Consider the following 14,950-nt stretch of genomic DNA (forward strand, 5'->3'; position numbering starts at 1 on the left):
TATTGAACGGTGTGTGCCTGCTGGCGCTCCTGAAGACCGCACAAGATCATTCGGGTTGTCGTATCTCTTGTTTGCAGTCAAAAGAGAAACAGACAGACAGTCAAAGAGAGGGAATGAGTGAGAGAGACGGAGAGGGGGACGGAGAAACTGAGAGAGAGATAGATAGATAAAGAGTTAGAGAGAGAGAGAAAGAAAGAGACAAAGGAAAATGAGACAGTGAGAGGAGAAAAGGTAGATAAATGAATAGAGAAGAGAGAAAGAGAGAAAAAGTAAAATGGAAGAGTGAGAGAGTTAGATAGACAGCGTGTCGGAGGAAAGAGAGGGAGAAAAGAAGAGGGAGAGAGAGAGACAGAGAGAGAGAGAGGGAGAGAGAGAGTGAGACAGTGAGAGGGGAAAAAGGTAGATAGATGAATAGAGAGGAGAGAAAGAGANGAAAGAGAGAGAAATAGTAAAATAGGACAATGAGAGGGAAAGAACGGTATTAGTTCAACAGTGAGGAGAGAGAGGAAAAAAGAAAAATAGAACAGTGAAGAGTTAGGAAGAGAAAGAGAGAGAGTGACTGAGTGTGTGTATTTGAAATAACCCATAAGAAATAAAATGAATAAAAGAAAGTTAAAAAAGTAAGCAATAAGAAAAACTGTGATAAGAATAAATGAGTGAGATAGAGGGATGAACTAAAACGAAAAAGAGAAAGTAGTAGTTTCATATGTACAGACTGTGAGAAAGTAAGTTATTGAAAATGTCATTAAAAAAATAAAAGTTATAAAATTACAATTAAATATTAAATTTGTATGAAGTGAATTAAAAGTAATAATTGCTTTTAGTACGTTATGATCAAAGTCCATAAACTCACAACACAAAGGATGGCAATTAATTTAAAAACCTTTTCCCACCCATTTATTCCGAGGGGGAATTTCCACTTGGTAGTAATATACGGTGGGTCCAATGGGCAAAATATAATTAGCACTCGTAAAAGTGGTACATATTGGGAAGTAATTACTCATTGCCTGCGAAAGTTAGAGGCTATTGATCGGAGGGAGCGAGACGAGCCGGCCAAGGGAAAGGGCGAATCCGCTTAGAGAGAGCGAGAGTGAGAGAGATGGCCCGTGAGAGGGAGGCGGGCGAAAGGGTGGCTCTCCTGGAATGATGCTCCGAGGGGGACGGGGTTGAACAGGGCATTCCGGAGAACATTCTGAGCAATTGACTCTTGTCAGTAATGGAAAGTAATGGATTTGAAGACTTATGGCCATACCCTTTCGCTTCCCCGCCTAAACAAATAGACCAAAGGATCGTAAAAGGAACAGTAGGAAGCGATACTTTTTAATACGTGTTAGCCCCTCGAATTCGTTTAAATTTCGTATTTATTTCGTCTGTTTAATAGACGATTTAAAAGGTTTTTTTTTATAACAAAAAATCCGATGATTTTAAAAGAACTAAAATTTTAATCTGATTACCAGTGAAAAAAATTATGGCTAATTTATTCGATTAATGAGCTATAGCTAGAACAAAGATTTTTATAATTAAACGTACATTATTGATTATATTTTATTATGAACATTTTTATTACTTTCAAAGTTAAATGGGCCAGAAATTGGAATCATAATTGCATTGCAAAATTCCCACTGGGCCAACTAATGCCTATTCATTTATTAGGATTGATCAATTTTTATGTAACATAACTCACATATGATATGTTTTCAATATTTTCAGTCATTTCAAAAAGTTAAAAAGAACGTGTTTTGTTTCGATAAATTAGGCTTATTATTACACAAACCTTTTCGACTATAAAATCAAATCATTCTTACCAAAAATAAAATAAGTCTTGATAGGTTTCTTTCTGCTTTTGGCCCATAATAAACATAATTTTTTTTATTTTTAACGACAATAAAGGGTGGTGAAATCGGAATTACAAATTTATTAAATTCACTAGTTTTCGTTCCCCGCTTGACCAATTAATATCTTTCAATTAATTAAGGATTTTAGTTGAGATAAAAAGTCAGCGTCACGAGCGGGATTCGAACCCACGACCTTCCACTTGATACGCCGCTACACTACCACTTGAGTTATCTTAACCTCGATCCACTCGGACACAAATAGAATACCCGACATTTGAAAAATGGCAAAAAGGAGGGAAAATTTAAAGGTGCTGTTGACATGGGAAGTTGGTGTCCGAGTGGATCGAAGTCACGAAGTCACCCTTATGTACAAAAATTAAACATTAAAATAAAATAAGAACTTCAAAAATTTAAATTAATTGTTGAAAATTTCCCCCTTTTTGAAGAATGCAAGCCAGTCAACGATTTCCTTTACTTTACTGCTCTGAAGTTTTTTTAATGATGTATTTTTATCTCTTAGGAATTTCAATGCTGTTTATATTTCAGTAATCAAATGAACAGGAGGATTAAAATTTTATTAAATGAGAACTAGTGGAATAAAGTTTTTGAAGTTACGTAAAAAAACAAAAGGGAATATTCAGTCCAATTAGACATGTATTAGACACCTATTGAAGTTTAGACGTGTAATAACGGGACACCCTGTATAATAGACTAAACATATTGGAAACGAATTTGCATAATTTAACATGATAGCATGATGAAATGACGATTATCCATTACCCGTGGGATTGGCGTATAGATGTTATTTTAAATGATGATGCTTTGGTAATGATCTTCTGATGAATGTCTAAATGTTTTGATTTATTGTTATAATTTTACTCATCATTTAAATTATTTTCAAAGGTCGTAAAAAATTAAATTAAATTTTTGCATCAAGAAAAATTGGATATAAGGGCCTTGATTTTAATAATCAAAATTTAAAAGGATAAAAAAATAATTATTGCAGATTCATCAGTCTTCTAAAAAGATCTTCTTACCCAATTTTCCAAAATTGTCCATTCCAAACGATAAGGGAGGTTTTGCGCCGGGAACATACCTCACTGAGCATAAGGAGCGATTTTATCTCCTTATGATAAGATCGACTCAAATGGCACCGCCTGGCTTGGGAGGCGAATGGAGAAAAAATATGATTGCCGTGTTATCTGGGGTAAGATAAAAGCTGGATATTTGTATGAATCTCATTATAGTCGGGCGGGGATTAGGGCTATTCCCTCAGGGTTTAGACCCTCGTGGATAATTGCCTATTATTTTTTTTTCCAACGGCCTGGTCGCACGGGGCTTTAGTAAATTTTAAACAACGCGTTTTTTTCATCATCGCGATACTGCTTCGGAAGAGGGTGTTATTCAAATAGTGGCACCCCTTGCCAGAACAAATATCGATAACGAGAGCACACATGAAAGCATGGACATGGCCATGTTTTTCCTTCGAAACATTTCCCGTAACCCTGATTACACTTATGTTCATTTTCATTATAAATTTACATAGTAGTCACATTATGAGCTCCAGTCCACTTGACCTGCTATCGTAGAGAGTTTACACACAAAAATTGCTTTTGACAATTATTTCCCCATCCCCGTTACCAATTATATCAACTGCCAAATGCAATTACACAATTAGCATCTAATTAAGCTGAATTCGCTGTTTAATTGGTTTCGATCTCGTCTATGCCAAACTGTAACATTTAATATAAATTTGATGTTTTAATTTAATTTGAGCACTTGAGTCAACATTTACCATGAATTAAATCCTGTATTAAAAAACCAGAATTTCATGGCTTTATAATTTAATTCATTTAAAAAAATATATATATATCGTATATATATTATTAAATTAAATCACTGTGATTATTAATGAAATAGTACTTGTTAGCGAGGGGAAGAATTTGAAAGTATAAATTTTGCAAAAGTCATCCAATTAATTAAGGTTTTAATTTGAGATAAAAAAGCCAGTGTCACGAGCGGGATTCGAACCCACGACCTTCGGCTTGAGGCGCTGCTACTCTACCACTTGAGCTATCGTGACTTCGATCCCGCACCAACTTCCCATCTCAACCCCACCTTTTGAATTTTCCCTCGTTGTTGCCATTTTTCAAATGTCGTGTAATTTATTTGATTCTCGGCGACAAGTGAAATAGCCACGGAGAGCTTTAGTGAAGTATACTTCATTTTAATTCATTAATTTATTTATCGTGAGATGAGGTCTGGTGTGATGTAGGTTTAAGAAAAACATGTTCTTTATCGTGCCAACGTTTCGATCTTTATTGAGATCATCTTCAGGGCCTGGGATTTACAAACATTGTTTACATATAACAATTACATTTTGGATGTGGAAAAGTGAATTATACAATGCAAAATATATATTTTTTTATATATTCAATCAAAGTATTTCTACTCACTCAAAGTGTTTGTTTTCTGTGTAATTGTGCCATTCTTGCGTGTCGTGTCGAGAGTGCCAGTGAGATTTTGCTATTTTGTGTTTATATACGTTGGATTTTCAAGGGGTGTGGAAGGATGTCGGTATAGAAAAAACATTTTTGTATAAGGCGTCGGCTTCTTTGAGGTGAAAAGAACCGACGAAGGGAAAAAATGTGTTGGTAATGGTTCGGCCAGATTATCCTTTCAGGATTATATAGAAAGGGATAAATAGGAAAAGGAAATTAATTCATTAAATTCAGTATTTTTCGTGGTCTGCTTGACCAATTAATGTCATCCAATTAATTAAAGTTTTAAGTTGAGATAAAAAGTCATTGTCACGAGGGGGATTCGAACCCACGACTTTCAGCTTGATACGCCGCTACTCTACCACTTGAGCTATCGTGACTTCGATCCCCTCGGGCACTAACTTCCCATCTCAAACCCCCTTTTTTGAATTTTCCCTCCTTTTTGCCATTTTACAAATGTGTAATTTGATTCTGGGCGACAAGTGAAATGACCACGGAGAGCTTTAGTGAAGTATACTTCATTTTAATTCATTGAATTCACTATTTTTCGTGTCCGCTTGACCAATTAATATAATCCAATTAATTAAGGTTTTAAATTGATATAAAAATGTCAGTGTCATGATAGCTCAAGTGGTACAAAAGCGGCGTATCAAGCCGAAGGTCGTGGGTTCCAATCCCGCTCGTCAAAATGACTTTTTTATCTCAACTTAAAACCTTAATTAATTGAATGATATAATATCTAGCGGACCACGAAAAATAGTGAATTTTGCAAAAGTTTTATTGCAAACATACTCATTAGAAAGTAAATTTCTATCAAGCTTACAATGAAATGTTAAACAGAGGATCGTCCACGTTGTTTTCTTTGGTGTGTCAGGCTGTTTGTTTTTCTCCGTTTAATTGTTTGGCAACAGGTGTAATCATTGTTTTCATAAACTTGCAATTTGCTTAATTGAAAGAATCACACACATTTTTTATCAGGAGTAAAAATAATATCGTTGAGGGCCTGAGGTTTGTTTTTTTATTCCATTATTTTATGGAAAAGACATATAAGGAAAAATATTGTTTAAAAATTAGGGCAATATTTAATATATTTTTCTAGGAATGTTTATGTAACCAAATACTACAAAAATAGAGAAATGCGGTAAAAAGTATGATGCCTAGGTGACCTAAGGGTATCCGAGGGAAATAGTTAAAACATTTCTCCCGTTCCTAACACTCATTCATTCACTTCTGTAATATAAAAAAAAGAGATTATTTCAAATTCTTCTCATTTCTATGATGGAAGGAGCGGTTCGTATATTGGTCCTTTATTCAGGGTTCAAGGGGTATATGCCGCCTCCATGCCCAGATATATAAAAATCTGCCTCGGTTATTGGAAAATGTTTGCAAAATGAAAAAGCATTTATATCTTCCTCGATCCTATGAGTTTCCTATTGGATACGAATGTTAAAAACTAATATTAAAAAAAACCAGCTGCATGTAAATATCGAAAAATTTAATTTACTACTATTTTGAAAGGATTTACCACAGAGATTAAAAGACCGTTCTCAGTATCTTAAAATTACATTATTTTTTTACTCCGATATTACTGTTTACTTTAAATTTAAAAAAAGAAAAAGAAGACAAAAAGCCACATAACCAATAGACATAATAGCCCTATAGACTGATATATATATATATATATATATATATATATATATATATATATATATATATATATATATATACACGTCGCAATGTTAGGGAAATGTGCGAGATACTCGGAGAATAACCGAGAAATAGTCAAAACAATAAAATAGGTAGGATAGACAAAGATGAAAAACTAGAAAGAGAAAAAATAAAATAAAATAGATTATTAGAAAGATTGCTATATATACAGAAACATATTCAGGTTGTATCAACTTATAGTCCACGCATTTAATTCAGAAACGATTAACTCTAGGAAAAAATAATCTACAAAACCCAAATTAATTTTGGCTCGGAATCGCATGGTTGTAACAGATGTAACATAACATTCTCATCTAGCTGGGAAATGACACGAACTTATTTGCAGCGCAAATATCATATTTTTGTTTCATAATTAGATTCTAGAGCTTATTTTAAGTCAATTTTACTAAAAGGAAAATTTTGGTAGGATCGACCGTTTCTGAGTTATGCCTGACGGAAGACGCGTCAAGGGGGGTATGCTTTTTGTAACAACAAGATGGCCTACCCGCTTTATTTCGAAAACGATTAGCTTTAGCAAAAAATGGTCTTTTACAAACCCCAAGTTAATTATGGCTAGGAATCGAGTGGTCGTAACAGATTACGTAACTTTTTCATCTAGCTGGGAACACACTAGTTTTGCTATTTTAAATGAGAATCCCATATTTTTATTGTATAATCTTTGCGGTTCTAGATAGGAAAAAAGGATGAACTCTCCTCTTCATTTATCATGTAGTTTGTTCATGTAAGGTCGATTTATTTTTTTCCATCTCGATTCGAAAGAAGTAGAATTCAAATTCTTAATTTGAAATGATAACCGCCATTTTTCACATGTTCTTTTGAAACTAGATTTTTTGGAGAGAAAAATGAACACGGAGTTATTAAAATCGGTCGAATAGAACCGGAGATATGATTTTTTTTGAAAATAGGCGGAATGCAGTTCTAGTGCGTTAGGTCGAAGCCACTTTATTTTGCTTTCTACTGCAAATATTTTGAAGAGGAGTGGAAAAACAGCCAAAGTAGAGAGTAAAGTCTGAAAACTTACTAAATGTCCTGCCAAATCCCATAAATTTCGAATTTTGTATCGTTTTTTTCTCCTCGACCAATACCTGATTTTACCCAAGACTCATTCACCGAAATACCTTGGTTCCAGTTTAGGTCCCATCTCCCTCAACCGGGATTGGGATGAGCGAAGTTAACAATAATATTCTAGCGAGGGAGAAGGAGAGAAAAGTATGAGAGAAAAAAAGAGAAAGAGAGTTGATGAGATGAAATATAGAAATTAATTAATTATTCAGAAATCGTGAGATGCGGTCTGGCGTGACGTAGGTTTCAGCGAAACATTTTCTTTATCGTGCCAACGTTTCGACCTTTATTAAGATCATCTTCAGGGCCTGGGATTTACAAAATTTGTTTACATTTAACAAATACATGTAGGATGTGGAAAAAAGTGAATTTATACAAAGCAAAATATATTTGCTTCAAAATTCAACATATATAAACATAAAACGGCAATATCTCATTGGTTCTCTCAACACGACATGCAAGAATTTGCACAGAAGACAAACACTTTGTGTGAGTAGAAATACTTTGATTGAATATAAAAAAATATATTTTGCATTGAATAAATTCACTTTTTTCAACATCCTACATGTATTTGTTAAATGTAAACAATGTTTGTAAATCCCAGGCCCTGAAGATGATATCAATGAAGATCGAAACGTTAGCACGTTAAAGAAAATGTTTTTCTGAAACCTACGTAACACCAGACCGCATCTCACGATTTCTTAATATTATCGATTAACGGTCACTATCCAACACACATAGAAACTAAGAATGAGAGAGCGAAAAAACACAGAAACATGAGTAAACAAAGTGAGAGAGAAAAAAAGAGAGAGAGGGTGAGTGAGAGTTAGAGGGTGAGAGAGGTAAATAAAGAAACGACGTACAAGCGGACAGACAAATACAGCCATAAAAAAGAAGGAAAATGAATGGATAGAGATAAGAGAGAAAGGGAAAAATAATTAATGTAGATGATCAAGGAATTAAAATAAAAATTCTCTCTCCCTTTCTGTTTCTCTCTCTCTCTCTCTCTCTCTCTCTCTCTCTCTCTCTCTTTCTCTAGTTCCGTTTCTCTTTTTTTTTATTGGATTTTTTCTTACATTGAAAAACGTCAAATGTTAGTCTTATTTGACATATTCTCATGAACCAGATCGATAGAGACGAAGTAATCGTCTTACACTTGTGGTTGAAAATATGAGATTTAAATTCCAGTTAAATTCAGAAAAGGTCAAAGCCAAAAAGATTTATAGGAGCAACGTAAGTGGATTGCGTTGCCATTGGCATTGATACCATGCTATCAGCCGGCTATTCGAACTATCAATCACCGTATTCCCCCGTCGGCCAGTGGTGCAAGGGTGAATCGTTTGAAGTCAAAGGTGTTCGCACGATCAATTTTCATTAAGCCACCCCGGAATAAAACGAATCGCTTTTCGTGTAAGCGACGGTGTGCCGGATAATTGAGGGATACCTGTTTCAGCTTGTCGATGTATTAATGAAACAAAACGAGACATTACGACTACAACAATGCTACATACGACTCGTTAGGACAGTTTAATTAGTATCAACTATTTATTTGTGATATATCTCAATAAAAAAAGCTTCGAGTAATGAAAATATCCATAATTGTGGTTTTAATCATCCCATTTCCTATTGAAAAATTTTTACATGTCTTATTACTTGTGTATACGGTGTAAACTTGTCAATAAGTCAAAGACAGTCTTCACAAATTCCTTTACTGTGTTTTAAATACAGAAATTGGGGGCGTCGGTGGCGGCGACGGTTTAGGCGTTGACACGGCGCTCAAGGTAAAGGTCCCGCGTTCGAATCCAGCGGCCCTCCATTCGAACCCGACATACCAAAAAATAAAAAAACACTTTCCTTCTCGTTATCGATCTATCATTATACGCATAATATTAATATTTATATTACTCAATATTTAGTAAATCTTTACATTGTTTATGCTTTCGCCGGTGGGGGGGGGGACGTAGGGACCTCAGGGCAAAAGCCCCGGACCTCCTGAGAGGTTGGATTTTTTCATATAGGTCTCAATGTAAATGGTTTTTATCCACGTCCTCCAAAGGGAGCTCCGTAAGGTCAATCATATTAAAAGAAAAACCAAAGACGGAGAAGCCCCTGGGTCTCTCCTTTTTCGGCGGTGGTGGCCGGGCTGATGGCTGTACGCGCTCCCCAGAACTGACACACATGCGAATCCACACACACACACACACACACACACACACACACACCACTGTACACATACTAGCCCTTGCTGGTTTTTTGCCTATTAAAAAAAAAGTTTATTTTATCATTTCGTAAACATATCTGCATTTCTGATTCTTTGCTATTAATAATTTACAAGTAACAATTCTCAATCATTAAGAGGTGTTTTCTAACCTATATGTAAATCATTTTATATATGACACTGTGCTCTATTTTCCACCTTATCTTTTTATCCAGATTTATTTATTAAAAAGTATATATGAATATATCGTTGAGTATACTATCGGCCTTCATGATAAATAGTAAATTAATATTTATGGAAGGTATTGGTCGAGATAAAAAATGCAGCGTCACGAGCGGGATTCGCACCCACGATTTTCGGCTAAATACGCCGCTGCTCTACCACTTGAGCTATCGTGACCTCGATCCGCTCGGACACTAACTTCCCATCTCAACCTCACCTCTCGAATTTTCCCTCTTTTTTGCCATTTTCCAAAAAGGAGGGAAAATTCAAAAGGTGGGGGTTGAGATGGGAAGTTGGTGTTCGAGTGGGTCGAGATCACGATAGCTCAAGTGGTAGAGCAGCGGCGTATTTAGCCGAAGTTCGTGGGTTCTAATCCCGCTCGTGACACTGATTTTTTTTTATCTCAACCAATACCTTACATAGAACGAATAATTATAATGATAATTCAACAATTTACTTGAAAAACTATTTAAAAAAATTTACAATCAGTCCGGACATGTGGTCTTAATAGAAGGGGACGGATAACGCAACCCAGACCACAAGGAGAGATAACATGTTATTTTTCTCATACAACAATGATGCCAATGGCGTACAAAATGTCTTAAGCCAGAAACACACTTACCCGATACTACGCCATGCGACGCTACCCGATGCTACCCGACGCAAATCCGAACTCCGATTTTCCATAAGGTTGCATTACCCCCTTGCACATCTGCCTGATGCTATGCTACGCTACCCTACCCGACGCTCTGCGATCCCCACTGTCCAGATTTTCGTCGAGAAGCATCGAGTACAATCGAAGACAAAAGAACCGGACACTCATATTTTTATTCAAACTACACTTATTGTTGTTATATTAATTACAACATACTTATTTTAATATAAACCAAATTAACTGTGATTAAAAATTAATTAGTTTTTATTTAAAAAATTAATTTTAATGGTTTGGTAGAAAATTAATCAAAACACCGGAATACGATTTTTTGATATAATGAATTTAACTAACAATTTATTGTACTCGCTTCGGCGGTACATATACTAAAATTGGAACAATTTATTACACGGTTTTGCTCATAAAATTTAATTAACAATTTATTTCATAGTTTTGCTCGTAAAATTACACCATTTTGTAATGTCGGGTAGCATCAGAACAGGACACTCATATTTTTTGTAGTTTATTTCAAACTAAGTACATGTAATTTTGCCGTTATACTAATTACAACATGTTATTTTAATATAAACCAAATTAACTGAGATAAAAAATGCACAAGTTTTTATAAACATTGTTCAATTATGATGGTTAGGAGTAACTTTATTTAAAACAATTAAGTTTAACAAACAATTTATTAGATGGTTGTGCTCATAAAATTTAACTAACAATTTATTACAAGGTTTTGCTCAAAATAGTGCATTAAGAACAAAAGATGCGTTACGATTGTGATCGTGATTATTGTGATAAACGCTGTGGTCTGTACGCGACGTGTGCTTGCGTCGGTTAGATGTGCACACTCCACCAAAACATAGCAAGGCGTCGGGTAGCGTCGCATGGCGTAGCATCGGGTAAGTGTGTTCCTGGCTTTAAAGTAACTTTCTTTGGTTACAGAGATTTATCAACGCTAACAATTTCACATTTAACAATTACCATCTATAAAGGTCGCGGGTTCGAATCCCGCTCGTGACACTGACTTTTTGTATCTCACCTAAAAACTTTAATTAATTGAAAGACATTAATTGGTCAAGCGGACCACAAAAACTAGTGAATTGAATAAACCTTATCCGGTCTATATCACCAAATTTAATTAAATTTATTACAAATATCTAATTTTTATAATATTAAAAGTGTCTTAACTATTAGACTTAAATAATGTTTTTAGGTGTCAAATTGTAATCGGATCTAATGATTTTCTTCAAATTCGAGACCTACTTACTGGTGTAATTATAAACTTTACGGTATAATAGTTTCACCTTAAGATCATCTTACTAACTGAGAGAAACAATAGAAATTTTTGTTAGTACAATACCATCATCAGCTTAATGAAAATGCCATTGACTTTTTTATCTCAACTGAAAACCTTAATTAATTGTCATATATTAATTGGTCAAGCGGACCACGAAACTAGTGAATTGAATAATTTTAAAATGAAGTATACCTTCACTAAAGCTCTCCGTGGCCATTTTATTTTTCGCCGAGAATCAAATTGATTACACGACATTTGAAAAATGGCAAAAAGGATGGAAAATTCAAAAGGTGTGGTTGAGATCGAAAGTTGATGTCCCAGTGGATCGAGGTCACGATAGCTCAAGTGGTTAGAGCAACGGCGTATCAAGCCGAAGATCGTGGTTCGAATCCCGCTCGTACCATTGACATTTTTATCTCAACTGAAAACCTTAATTAACTTAATGAAAATGTTAGGACAAGCCTTAATGTTAGTCATACTGCAATTTGGCCTTAAATCGTTCAGAAGTACAACCTACTTGGAAATACACAAATTAAATAGAGCTTTGCTAATTCGTTGCCCACATTTATTTATTTCTTATGTATTCAATTTTATAAATTATGTATTTCATTTTTCAAAATTAATATTCTATAATCTAACGACCTCTTATGCACTTCCCTTCTTGTTTTTATCTAAACAGGCCACCATACCAATCCATATTTCTACACGTCCCGTGCCCATAAAATTTCTCATAACGAGAAAAAATTGAACACCCCGGTGGAAATTGGGCGCTTTTCTATTTGAAGCAATAAAGGCATTCGAGGGCACTTAATAGGTTGTTAAGACAAAAGGAGCAAGGAAACAAAGGAAGATCATATAGACGCCTCTCTATTTATACGCCTTTTATGAAAAGCTCCATTTTATTAGCTCTGATATCGGCAGATAATATCGGCTGTAACATCCTGCTTCTTATTAAAACTAGTGTTTGCCAAAGATTTTTTAATGATTTTATTTTTGCACTTTACGTATTTATGTTATAAAAACAATAAATATTTGTATTTCTTTATTATAAGAAATTAGCCGAAAGAGATTTTTAGGCAAAGTACGCCGAAATAGTTTATTGCATAATTAATTCAACGTTTATTTTCAAGCTTGTTTTATTTTTGTTTTTAAAAGTACCAAGGATGATAATTTTCCGTTAATTTTGACATTAGATAATTGCTGTTTTAGTCCAAAATTATCGAGCTGTCTACAACTGTATTTAAAAGAAAATTGTTAATTGTATGTGAATTATATTTCCAACTGGAAAATCCTTTTGGCAGCTTTCACCCTTGTCGCGATTATGGCGGGCATTACATACAGACGGAGTTTGCACTCGCTTAGTCTCGCTTTGATTGTTGTCAGACAGGCTTTGGCATCTTTCCACTGCCAGGAGGACGACGGTTCATTTAAATATACCGGTCGGATAAAAGTCCCGGAGAAAGAAAAAAACACGTTTCTCGTCTCATAAACTGTCTCCTCTAGCGTAAAACTCGAAGAAAAGACAGTTATTTCGATGACAATACAAACTGGCCAAGGTCTTGTGAAAAATTCTTTCATTCATTTGTGAATATGCTTTTGAATTTCAGTTAAATTGCCAATTATTACAGCAGATATTTATCATTAGGAAAATTTTCATTTTTAAGTTAATCAGAACTATTAATTCAAAGTTAAAGTCGTTTAATCTGTTTTGGTTTAGCGTTAATTGTTTAATAAATTTACACACTTTTTCATTGTTAAAATCATAAAAAATATAAATAATATTATTTTAATATTTAAATTTATATGCTTATTTACTATATATGATTATTTAAATGAACAAATAATAACGAAGTCTGGATCAATTCTTTTAAAATCGTCTTTTCTTGTTTTCCATTACTCCGGCTTATCTTCTGTGCATGTAATTCCATTTTTTTCTTGTCTCTCTGTGAAGGACAAAACGTGAAATAAATAAGATGAATGTGAGCTCGGCGGACGCCAAAAATTATGTTAAAAACGTATGGTGGGAAGATTGGCAGAAAGGCGGGCAACAATAACCGACAAATTGAAAAAAAAGTGAAACTGTTGGACAAATCTTGGGCTTTGGAGAGGATGGATAAAAAACAGAGAATCTCGACTGCGAATAGGCCTCATCAGACAGACACAGGAGCATCTTCTGTGGTTCTGAGATGTCCCCTATGCGGCCTGTTACTATTAAACATATACGGATTGGGAACAATTGGCTTCGCACAGAAAACACAGCAAAAAGTTGATCGAATACCTGAAGCGAATAAACTAACATGGCCGCATTAATGCGGTTTTACACGTGGTTTCCCTACCTGAAATGAATGTATTTATTAGCGTGAGTGTTGAGTATGTGTGGGTGGATGGTGGCGGCATATCGAGTACCACACAGACCCGCTAAACTAGTTAGAATTTTCTGTGATTGTTTTGTCTTGAATGAAAGTATTTATTAGCGTGAGTGTTGAGTATGTGTGAGTGGATAGTGGCGGAATATCGAGTACCACTCAGACCCGCCAAACTAGGTTAGAATTTTCTTGGTTGTTTTATGTATTGATTGAATGTATTTATTAGCGTGAGTGTTGAGTATATGTGTGTGGATAGTGGCGGCATATCGAGTACCACACACACCCGCCAAACTAGGTTAGAATTTTCTGTGGTTATTTTGTCTTGAATGAATGTATTTATTAGCGTGAGTGTTGAGTAGGTGTGAGTGGATAGTGGCGGCATATCGAGTAGCACACACCCGCCAAACTAGGTTAGAATATTCTGTGATTGTTTTGTCTTGAATGAATGTATTTATTAGCGTGAGTGTTGAGTATGTGTGAGAGGATAGTGGCGGCATATCGAGTAGCCCACACCCGCCAAACTAGGTTAGAATTTTCTGTGATTGTTTTGCCTTGAATGAATGTATTTATTAGCGTGAGTGTTGATTATGTGTAAGTGGATAGTGGCGGAATATCGAGTACCCCTTAGACCCTAGGCTAGGTTTAGTTAGTTTAAGCGGTTTTAGAATGAATGGGGGGAGGCACAGGCGTAATATTAACACCTTAGAGGCTCGCCAATTTTTAGTTGGACATATGGCATGAAAGGTTATAATCAGGATTTTTCGCCCGTCTAATGACCTCTACGAAGATTATCTGCTGGTCGATCAACGAACATCATATACGGTGGTTCTTAAATTTATTAGCGAGAATGAGAAATACAATTCTTCTTGGGGGGGGGGGAACTTGTATTATTAGGTTATTTTAATTTTAGTTTCATATTGAGGATCGACATGAAAGTTTGTTTTCGTACTGTCTACTGCGCTGACCAAGATTTCATTTTATCTTAGTTTATTTTTGTTTAAATTTCTCTTGGCTATATTCTGATTTTTTATTTTCAATTATTTAGTGTTAACAAGAGGTC

At 35.0% G+C, this 14,950-nt stretch overlaps 1 long non-coding RNA gene and 1 other non-coding gene across 2 annotated transcripts in view; both read right to left on the reverse strand.

Annotated features, from left to right (window-relative positions):
• The window catches only part of LOC112127212, a 581,355-nt gene that overhangs the window by 65,692 nt on the left and 500,713 nt on the right, over positions 1–14,950 (reverse strand). The window lies entirely within an intron of this gene.
• Positions 3,846–3,918, reverse strand: Trnae-cuc. The gene has a single exon. It is a non-coding gene; the product is annotated as a tRNA-Glu (tRNA).

The sequence above is a fragment of the Cimex lectularius genome, unplaced genomic scaffold (genome assembly GCF_000648675.2).
Source record: "Cimex lectularius strain Harlan isolate CLEC.00 unplaced genomic scaffold, Clec_2.1 scaffold114, whole genome shotgun sequence".
NCBI classification, from domain to species: Eukaryota; Metazoa; Arthropoda; class Insecta; order Hemiptera; family Cimicidae; genus Cimex; species Cimex lectularius.